The sequence below is a fragment of the Rhodnius prolixus genome, unplaced genomic scaffold (assembly GCF_049639745.1).
Source record: "Rhodnius prolixus isolate KJV_2025 unplaced genomic scaffold, Rpr scaffold_2, whole genome shotgun sequence".
Lineage (NCBI taxonomy): Eukaryota > Metazoa > Arthropoda > Insecta > Hemiptera > Reduviidae > Rhodnius > Rhodnius prolixus.
The window spans coordinates 64,111,895-64,123,649 of record NW_027411592.1 but is presented as its reverse complement, the minus strand read 5'-3'; the positions used below and the strand labels follow the sequence as shown (position 1 = coordinate 64,123,649).

Here is an 11,755-nt window from a genome sequence, read left to right as displayed (position 1 = left end):
CTTATCATGGATTTTATCAATGATTTCTGGAGTAGTAACCGTCCAGAACGTTCAGCGTCACTTGTGCCCATATGGCCACTCCGAAAATTTTGAAACCACTTATAAACTGTTCTAATCGAAGGTGTCAGAGTCACCATAATGTTTATCAAGCATCTCTTTAGTCTCCTGAGGCGTTTTGCCTTTCATAAAGTAGTGTTTAATCAACACACGAAATTCTTTTTCGTCCATTTTTTGAAAATCACTCGACTTCCTCGATTCAAACGAATGCCAAACACAAAGAAATAGACCGATCTGGCTGAAACTTGGTGTGTGTTCTTCCAAGAGATGCTACTAACTAAACATAACCTCGCTACCCGCCAGTGGTGCTATCTCTCTGACTTTGCACGGACTTTTCAAACGACCCTCGTATTGATCAGAAGTTTTAGCTTAATAAAAAACCATTATAATATTCCTGAGAAATTGTTTTAGATTAAAATGGTAGCCCTTAGTAACTGTGGAAGCCCAAAAGCTTTTGTTTTCATTTATTTTCCTAAAAAGAAATCGATAATTTGTTTCTGAGAAATTGATATAAAAATAACATAATAACTTTAAAACAACCACACATCAATAGTGAGATAAACAATAACAAAAACAAAGAACATCTATTTACAAAAATATTTTTTAGATACAAAATAAACTGTAAATAATATTTGAACAATTGTAAATATAAAATATTAATTGTAATTAAAAAAAAGGTTAGGCAATGGATTATTATTTGATAATGTTTTTAGTACAGTGGTTTTATAGTCCAAAAAAATGAATATTGTACAAATAAATGTCCTTTATTTTACGTTTTATTTATTTATTTTGTAAACTTGGAGTTTTTTATTTTTATTTTGTAAAAACCTAACAATATGAACCAAACTTTTAAATGGAAAACACTAAAACACTTCATTCAATTAAAATTCCAATTGAGGTAGTTAATATTTGCATCTAATTTTGGGATCAGTTCTACAGAGAAATTCTAGCTCAACTACATAATACTATAATTTTACCTAGGGGAGCCCTAACCCTATCATCCTACTAAGTTTTATCATAATCGGGCCAAGATTTACAGAGTAATTAGTAATAATAATTTTGGAGGAGGGGCCTTACATAAAGGGGGCTAACTCCTCTCCCATTGGATGTACAGCGTCGAGACCCCCAAAAGGCACATCTACATAAAATTCTGAATCGAATGACACCTCATTCATGAAAATCGGTTCGCGTGTTTAGACGCTACGTTGTTTACAAAAAAGGTGACAACAACAACATGAAGAAGAACAAGAACAACAACAAGAACAAGACCAATTTTTGAAAATGCCGCTTTTGCTCATTTTCAGCAAAATTTATTTTCTCGTAATATTATTAAATCTGGGTTTTGGCAAAAAAAAAAATTGAAAGTTATAAAGGAGGACTTGCCCTATATTTTAAAGGAAATTTGGGAATTTTATCTTTTATAGAAAAAGAGAAAAAAAATTGTCAAAGTTGGGTGTTTTTCAACGTTACGCTTTTTCGTGCAGTTTTTGACGATCAACCCTTATACCGGAAACAGTTTTAATATTAACTCGCTGCAATTGGGATGCAAATAAAGGATTTTGACTACACACCAATTGCTTCTTTGGATTTCTGATTTTTGGCGTATCCACGTTCTATAAGCGGAAGCTGTAATGAGAGAGGAAGATACGATACGTCACATCCGGCTGAAACCAAATTATCTATTTTTTTTTTTCCAGAAACCCAAAAGTAGTGATTATGGTAAAACTTTCGATAATCCCGAGTAATGCAGCCATTACTTTTCCCTCACAAATGATGTAAAATAATTATTATTCAATTCTAACTAGTCCGCAAAAATAGTGGTAATTTGAGCCAAAAACCAAAAACTTATTACAATCCAAGTCACAAGATTAGCAATCAAGATGAGGAGGAGATTCCAAAGGAAGAGAAGGATAGCTGGATGAGGATGTATTGGGATAGGCTAATCAGTGTCCAAGAAAATATTCTCAACAGGTAGTGAAAAATCAGGAAAGAGGAACAAAACATTAAGGAAATAAGGGACGAAGAGAGAAGGAATTTAGGAGAAAGGTTTCATCTTTTTCTGTTGGTTAGGACTTCAGGTTTCTCAAAATAGATCGACCCAAGACCCAAGATGCACAATCTAGCATTGCCCTTAGTCATATACAGTAACAGCAGCATTCTAATCAAATTAGGAGACAAATTTTGCTTATTCCAATGATTTTTACTTCTGTTTTTTCAAAATAGATCGACTCAAAGTCTATAATCTAGCATTGGCCTTAATATGTATTGCCTATCAAATACAGAAAAAGCAAAATTCCATTGAAATTAGAAGTGACGATCCACCTTATCCAAGAAAGGCTTTTTCTGTAATTAGCTGTGAATTTGCCAAACGGATTCTTTTGAAACAGATCTAATGGCTTATTTAAGCTTAATTGTCAGTTTGGCTTGAAGTTTTTTCTTAATTCATAATTTGGTTCAGAAAGAACGTGTCGCTTACTATCAACATTATTATTAATGTTATCTCTTTTTTTCTTTTTATTATTCAATTCTAAGTTACAATAAAATTCAATAATATTCGTAAATTTTGGTAAGAAAAAGTCATGTGAGTGTTCATACGAGATTATTTTCAAGAGAAAATAAAGAGAAACTGTCGAAGGTTGGCGAAAAGTATTCGAAAACGATCTTAGCTTTTGAAAAATTTCTCAAAAATTATTATTACTTTTTCTTTTTTTTTAAATTTTGTTAGCATTTTCTCTCAATATCTACGTAAAATTAATATTACTTCTAAAATAACAAAAAATGTTATTAAAATACGAGAAAATAATAAAAGATTTAGAAAAAAATAATTGAACAGCATTGAAGCGCCATTGTTAATACGCTTTGACCAGCCCATAACTGGTTATCATTGGATGGGGCGTGATTACCATAGAGGTGGGCGTGACACGCCCACAATCTGCAACCACACACTGCCTTGTGATTGGCCAATACTTTAAACGTAATAATTTCAATGAAATAATTGATTTAAAAATTTTTTTCCAACATTTCTCCCATAGGTATTTGATAAACTTTTGAATTAAGTAAGAAAAAAAATTTCTCTTTAAAAATACGATAAATAATATTTCTTTCGTGATAATACTTCATGTTTTACACAATAGAAACAAAAAAGGTTTAGAGTTTGTATTGTTTAATCGTGAAATAGATAAAAGAGGAATGGGCATACTGTAGACTTGTGACCCGCCATTACATAGGCGATAAGGTTACTTTATACTCCATCCGGTGGTGGAGAACTCTAGTGGCGATTTCTGTAAACATAAATGCAGTTTCTACATTTTACATTTGACTATGTTGACGGCTCACTAGACTTAGATAGGTCCACCTTACACTCATATTAGCCATACTTTTACCTCATTACATGTATGTAACCTATTTATGTATTAGTCCATATTTTTTCAATCTACCTGCTACACATCTCCATGTTAGTGAAGTAAGCAACTTGAGCTACTTCACTTTAGCTCCTCCACTCTGGTGGAACCTCGTTTTTGTAGGACGGTCCTGGGTTATATAGAGTAAGGCTACATTACTCAGTTAATTTGTGAGTAATTATTTCAGTCTTATGCATAGATTACATTAATTCTCACTTCATATTACATGGAACCAACCTTGGATTGACTTGCCACTAATAAAATAGGTGGAATACTACTTTGTTGTAACCTTCTTTTGCATTTTTTTGAACCGACTTGATTACTCAGTGTGATTAGAGAGGATGTGTTTTATTCCTCATTTATCGGTGTTTTCCATGAGCTGGGACCACTTTGCAAGCCCTTCAAAGGGCCTCTAATTTTTCAAAATAGATCAACCCAGCATGCACAATCTAGCATTGGCCTTATTGTTCACTGTTGAATACCGAAAAAGAAGTAATCCTGTGAATTTACCAGTTTTTCAATAGTTCTAACTTTATCTTTTCCATAATAGATCGACCTGAATTGCACTATTCAGCATTGGCTGTAATACTGTATGTATTAACTGTTTCAAATATTGAAACCGCAGCATCTCAGTGAAATTAGAAAAAATGATCGACTTTTTCCGATGATTTTTCTTTCTCGTTTCTGAAAGTAGATCTACCCAAGCTGTATAGACTAGCGTTTGGCCTTAATATTAACTATCAAATACACAAACCGCGCTCTGCAGTGAAATTAAAAGAATAGATCCATTTTTTCCAGTGGTTCTTCTTTCTAGTTACTCAAAATAGATCTACATAACATGTACAATCTAACATTAGCCTTAATATTAACTATCAAATCTAGAAAGCGCAACAATCCAGTAGGAGACTATTTCCACTTTTTCTAATGGTTTTTACTTCTTGTTTACAGATCTACATTTGAATAAATAGTGATCGAAGTTTAAAGATAATCGATTAAAAACCCCTAAAATAAGTTTGGTCTTTAGATCAGCTGATTATAAAAGCTTATTGATTTACTCCTTTCTAGTAGCTCATCAAGAAATATCAATATTGAACTTTGTGCTTTTGTGGTATTTGGCTACACTTTTTTTAAAAAAAAAAAAAAAATGACCGACACACATACAAACCAATTTGTATAAACGTTTTACGTATTCTCTTGGGTATATTTCCGGTGAAAATTCCAAATAGGAAGTCCGCGTAATTCCCAGGTGCATGGAGCGGGAGTAAGGCGGAAGGGCCGATAAGGCAAGGGTTGTTTTTGTTCCCAAAAGGGAATACCCACCAATAGTCCAATATGACGGGTACGTAGTATTTATTTGTAGGACGGCAAGCTGAAGCGGCGGAAGTTGTGTGCCTACTGGGAGTTCCGGTCCCACTACATCAGGGGGAATACGAAGGAGTGCCCGGGCCAGAGGCGAAGTAAATTGGATAAAACCCTTTTTTTTACACTTCAAAGTTCAAATTCAGGGTACAAAATAAGTGTAAAAAGCAAACACTGAAACAGTTTCCGGTGGCCATCAGTGTTTTTCACTTGGTGTTAGGACCACAAAACTGATTTTAATACTTCTCTCCTTTGGAGGAAGCGTGAGATGGGTCTTTCTAATAATTCTCCTTGGGGGAGCTCAGGTGAGAAGGGATGGGTCGAAGCAGTTACAGAGCCCAAGTTAAACAAAATGTCTATTTACACGAAAAGATTGTACATAAATATTTACAGATAATAATACTTACTCTACCAGAAATTTTATTTAGCAGAAGATAAATGCAAGATAAATGGTGAAACTAAAAGAAAACCATGCACAGTATAACTAAAAATAAACTGAAATAGCTAAAAATTAACAATGATAAGTCTTGCAAGCAAGAAAAATAGAAAATATAAAGAAAATGAAAATATTGAGCACACGCTTTGTCAAGAGAAAAGGTAATAATATATGTTAGGTTAGATTCCACTAGTAGCGCTAGCAGTCTCTGACGGCTCTGCCAACCAACCTACGCGGTTACAGTGTTTACTTTAAAAAAAATATTGCGAACACTTACTCTTATCGTAAGTTACGTAATACAATTTTTTTTTCTTGAAACTATGTATTTATACTATTTTTTAAAAAAATTAAATCTGTCCAGTACACGATATAAGGGTCGATAAACAAAAACTGCACGAAAAAAAACACGCACTAGAACTTTTTAAAAAAACACAATTAAATAGGGGGCATTGCTACTGAACATTTTACCGTGAAAATAAACTACAGGGTGCGGCAAAATAACCTCCCTAAATCTGTTGCTGTGCAATGAGTAGTGGGAGAAATTGATAGTGGCAGTCGATAGTGGAAAGGGCGAACTTTTCGTACCGTTCAGTACTAGTGATGGGCAGAACGAGTCCGCGTTTGGAGTCGTTGGATTTGAATCAGTTCCAGGGTTGGAATCGATTCCAACAACTCGTTCACTAATTCCAGTCTGTACTTACCCTATGCATTAGTACAAATGTCACGCATTGTAATTAAATAAATAATTAAAAGTTAGCTTTTCCAGTTAATAACAAAACTATATTTCTTTAACACACATTAAGTAGTTCCCTAATTCCCAATTGATCTGATAAATATAAAATTAACAACGTAACCAAATATTAACAAAAATAGGCTAGTCAAATATAAAAATTAAAGCAACTGCAGTTTTGTCGTTATCTAGCTTGACCACCGGAGTTAACTTGATTTAAGAAGAAAAACGCAAATGGGTAGGAAATTATTCCCATAAAAAAAAATTATAACCCTTCAAACAAGATGATAATTACTCATAAAGAAAGAAATATTTATTTACTATGAATTAATATCAAGCTTTTAAAATATCTTATTATTTTACAAAAAGAAAAAGCTGTGTGCCAAATCTTTAACTTAGCGGCTGGACGCTCTTTCTCTTATCTTCATTGGCGAAAGTTTAATCGTGTACATGTCATGACGACGATCAAAGTAATACTGAGCTAAAAAATAGTATTACCTAACTGCTTTACTTACTGCTGTATCCCTCCCACTCTATCACCTATTTCACAAACATTCGTCAATTGGAAGTAGGTTTTAGTTAAATATTTGTTTCATTTGAAAACAAAAAACATTATAACGCTTTCTCAAGATGTTTTTAAGTTTTAAAAATTTGTTTTTGTCCATTACTCTTGTAAAATACGAAGAATTTTAAATAAAATATAATATACAAACACAAATGATCTAGAATGCAGGTGGAGTCAGTCGTCGTTGTCATGGTGATGGAACCGTTTAACGACTCCGGTTCCAGCTCCAGCATTTTCTATTGGCTAGATTCAGTGAACGAAAAAATGGAACGAGTCCGGTTTCAAAAGGATTTAAATCACTCCGGATTTGACTCCACCAATTCCAGTGGATTTAACCAATGAAATTGCTGGTGTTGGGCCGGAGTCGTTAAACGGTTCCATCACCATGACAACGACGACTGACTCCACCTGCACTCTAGATCATTCTGTGTTTGTATATTATATTTTATTCGAAATTCTTCGTATATTATTAGAGTAATGGACAAAAACAAATTTTTAAAAATTAAAAACATCTTGAAAAAGCGTTATAATGTTTTTTGTTTTCAAATGAAACGAATATTAAACTACAACCCATTTCCAATCGACGAATGTTTGTGAAGTAGGTGATAGAGTGGGAGGGATACAGCAGTAAGTAAACCAGTTAGGTAATACTATTTTTTAGCTCAGTATTACTTTGATCGTCGTAATGACTTGTACACGATTTAACTTTCGCCAATGAAGATAAGAGAAAGAGCGTCCAGCCGCTAAGTTAAAGATTAAGCACACAGCATTTTCTATATGTAAAATAAAATATTAAATAATAAGTAAAGTAACTACAGCATTGCTTTTTAATTAATGAGATGGGTGTGCCTGGTGTTTCTTTGCAAGGTTCGCTATATTGGGTACGAAATTATTTTTCCTTCGACTCCCTGTCTTAGATCGACCCCTACTTTTGTTTAGAAATTAACAAAATAATAAAATGAATATTATTTTAGAATTGATATTCTAAAAAAACCTTCGAACTTATTTTATTCTTCAAGCATCAGTACTTAAGCTCGCCAGGTTTTGTATTTTGGTGTGGATTCCTCTTACAAGTTGGAATGTGTCAGTGAACTTCTACATAGTAGCCTTAAGTCAGTTTTATTTTAGTGTAAACGACTACAGTATTAATTATTTTCATTTTAATTTGCCTCAATTTTTTGGGGCGGGGCGGAATCACTTTTTTTTAAAATAGGGATTTGAATCAACTCGCTCCACCATCGGACTCGTTCCACTGGAACGAGTCCGCTCTAATAGCCCATCACTATTCAGTACCAGGCGCCAACATGGCGTGGACGAATGCACAGCGAGCGTTCGCCGTCGAATCGTACACTCGCAACAATGACTCAGTGGTCAAGGCACAGCGTGCATTTCGCAAACCCACTTTGAAATTGCTTATCCAGTTCCGGATCGAAAAACTATTTTGTTGAAGGGTGGAAAACTTCCGAGGGACTGGCACTTTTGTGCGGAAACACAGCGGAAGACTACGTAGTCGTACACCTGAACATATCGATGCAGTTAGGTGTTCGATTTTGCCGTCTCCAAAGCGCTCAGATCGCAAACATGCAGCCGTACTACAACTTTCTGACCGTTGTGTTCGTCGAATTTTGCACCTTGATCTTGCAAATAAAGTAAAGTAACCTAAATTTAATTTATTGTATTCAGAAATCTTCGTGTTTTTATTTACATTTTAGAATAGGGAGGTTATTTGGAACACATGTTACGAATTGACTTTGAGAACTTCCGGCATAGGTCGATACCTCACAGATAAATAATCGAATTGAATTTATAGATCTATAAAAAGGAATCCCACTTTAGGAACAGCCATAAAATTTCCAAAATAAACAAAATTTATCGTATTCAGGAGGCAGTCCACTGATGACAGAAAATATGGTTGACCCCCACTCTGTACAGACCACTAAACAATAGAAGTTTGCTCCAGCTCAGGGCCAAGCAGAGTGGCGCAGTGGAAGCGTGCTGGGCCCATAACCCAGAGGACCGTGGATCGAAACCACGCTCTGCTAACTCCTTTATATTCTGCTTCGCAGAAATTTTTTATTTTTTAAATCACATTTTAGCATTACTTAGAAAAAGTTTTTTCAATTGTTCAGACTATTATAATTTTTGATAATTCTCCCGATTTCATTTTAAAGCAATTTAGGTCATTAATTTAATTTTATTTTTTTGAAAATTTGATATTATACTGAAGAGAAATTTGGCTTCAATATTAAAACTGTCCGGTAGGACAGTTGTATAAGGGTTGATCGTCAAAAACTGCACGAAAAAGTGTAACGCTGAAAAGCACACAACTTTGACAATTTTTTTCTCTTTTTCTATAAAAGATAAAATTCCCAAATTTTCTTTAAAATATAGGGCAAATCCTCCTTTATAACTTTTTTTTTTTTACAACAACCCAGATCTAATAGATTTTGAGAAAAAAGTTGCTGAAAATGATCAAAAACGGCATTTTCAGAAAATGTTCTTGTTCTTGTTGTTGTTACCTTTTTTGTAAACAACATAGCGCCTAAACGCGTGAACCGATTTTCATGTATGAAGTATCATTCGATTCGGAATTTTCTATAGATTTGCACTTTAAAGGTCTCGACGCTATGCTTCATAAGGAGGGGAGTTTGCCCCACCCAAGTAAAGGCCCTTTTTAAAACTAATATTACCAATATTTTGTATAACGCTTAGTCCGATTTTGATAAAATTTAGCACGAACAAGTGGTTACAGCTTCTCTACGTGGCTGTAAAGTGCCATCATGCTCTTACACCTACTAAGAGGAAGTATCGCAATCGTTAAAATTATCAGTGAGTGAACCGATTAACATCAATGAATTGTCGTTCTATTCAAAATCTTTGCCTCTTTGCTTTTTAGAAGTACTGTATTCGCAGTTTATTTTTCTTACTCCTCTTAAAAGGAAGTACTTAAATCCCAGTTTAATTTTGCTATTTACTACAAATAACTTCCTATTTTATTCAAAAAGCTTTCTCAAAAAATTATTGATGCACGAGGCATGTCCAGAAAGTAAGTGTACTGAGGCTCTCACAGCCGGAGGGATTTCTTTTTCAACATGTTGGCTACACTGCCGTGTAGCCTGATTCCTCCCCTCCTCAAAGAGACCGGTTCGAGGTCAGTACGTTGAGAACTGTCGACGCGACAATAGGATTTCGCGAAAAATGTCAATCCAATCTCCCGCCAAGTGCGAAATACGCGGCGTCATTCGTTATCTCGTTTGGAAGGGAAAAACTTCGGTTGAGATTTATAATGAGGTAAAAACTGCATATGGTGATAAAGCTATGAATCGTACGAGTGTGTTCAAGTGGTGTCGCGAGTTTAAAAACGGTCGTACGTCTGTGCATGATGATCAGAGAAGCGGAAGACCTTCAATTGTGACTGAAGAAATTGTGGAGAAAATCGAAAATGCGCTTCGTGACGATCGCAGATTGACCGTGGATGAACTTTCTACGATGTTTCCGCAAATCTCCAGATCTCTGCTACACGAAACCATCACAAAAACTCTCGGATATCGGAAACTGTCCGCGAGGTGGGTCCCAAAACAACTGACCGACCAATACAAGTTGAATCGAGTGGGGGCCGGGCAAGAGTATGTTGGTGTAAGCATTTTTTTAAAAAAAGTTTTTGAATTTTTTAGCCTCATAATTTTTTGTTTTTCTTTTTAACCTGTAATTAATAGTTTGATTATTATAGATAAATAGATATTACAGTCAATCTACAGTGTTACTTGAACATATATTTTGTAGATGAAAATGGCCAGCAAAAGGGTCTGTGACATCTAATAAATTCTAAAAAATATTAATGAAAATTAATGCAGTAAAATTACTTAAATAATATCAATGAAATGTTGGGTACTTGCTGATTTGTGTACCTTTTGAGGTTCAATCAACCCTTATACTTAACTTTTTAAACTGTTAGTTTTTGTTAAGGAGTTAATAATGTAGTCATAATGGTAGTTTTGGTTTTTCGATCGTTTTTAATTGATCACGTTGGTCGATAAATTCCCAACAAATTTCATTCTTCATACCGACGTTTCGGTAAATATATTTATTACCTTCTTCAGGGTATTGTAAAATTTGTGGAGTTTAAAAGCTACCATCATCATAACACTTTTCAAACTATGAAAAGTGACTTTCACAGCTTCCTCGGAACCATATTGTTCTGTGAAATTGAACAAATCACAAACCAAAGTGATTGGGCTTTAATATACGTAGTTATTCCAGAGCGGAAATGAAACCATTTCTTGGACAACTTCCTGGACTATTATAAAGGAGACTGGAAGTAACTAGATTGTATATCTTCCCATCCGGGAAGATTTTGGCTATAAATTGATATTATACAGTGCAGGGTTCAGATCAACTTCAATTCCCAGTCCAGAAACCCATTTACAGTAGATCTTCGGACGAAATAAAATCAATATCTTAGTTTTAAGGAGAGCGCAAGCGAAATTGAAAAAAAAAAAACAAATTAATGGAAAGTTTTTTCGAAATAAACGCTAAAAACGGAAAAGATTCCATTCAATAACTTCCGGCACGCTATTTTCATTGTACTAGTTGGTTTAACAACTCATTTTACTTCCGTTAGAGTTCGTTATGGATAGCACCATACACAACCCTGTTGTGGTACTTAACAGACAACTCTACCAGAAGTGTTCACATTTGAATTACTTTTTTCTTAAACCGGAAAGACCCGAAGTTTTTAAAACTATTCGGTTAGGACAGTTGTATAAGGGTTGATCGTCAAAAACTGCACGAAAATAGTGTAACGTTGAAAAACATCCAACTATGACAATTTTTTTTGTCTTTTTCTATAAAAGATAAAGTTTCCAAATTTTCTTTAAAATATAAGGCAAATCCTCCTTTATAACTGTAATTTTTTTTTGCAACAACTCAGATCTAATAGATTTCGAGAAGAAAGTTGCTGAAAATGAGCCAAAAACGGCGTTTTCAGAAAATGTTTTTTTTCTTGTTGTTGTTACCTTTTTTGTAAACAACGTAGCGCCTAAACGCGTGAACCGATTTTCATGAATGAGGTGTCATTCGATTTAGAATTTTATGTAGATGTGCCTTTTGGGGGTCTCGACGCTGTACATCGAATGGGAGAGGAGTTAGCCCCATATATGTAAGGCCCCCACCAAAATTATTATTACTAATTACTCTGTAAATCTTGG

General features: G+C 34.4%; 1 non-coding gene across 1 annotated transcript; it reads left to right on the top strand.

Annotated features, from left to right (window-relative positions):
• Nucleotides 1-8,518: 8,518 nt before the first annotated feature.
• On the top strand, nucleotides 8,519-8,590 carry TRNAM-CAU (transfer RNA methionine (anticodon CAU)). The gene has a single exon. It is a non-coding gene; the product is annotated as a tRNA-Met (tRNA).
• Nucleotides 8,591-11,755: the final 3,165 nt, after the last annotated feature.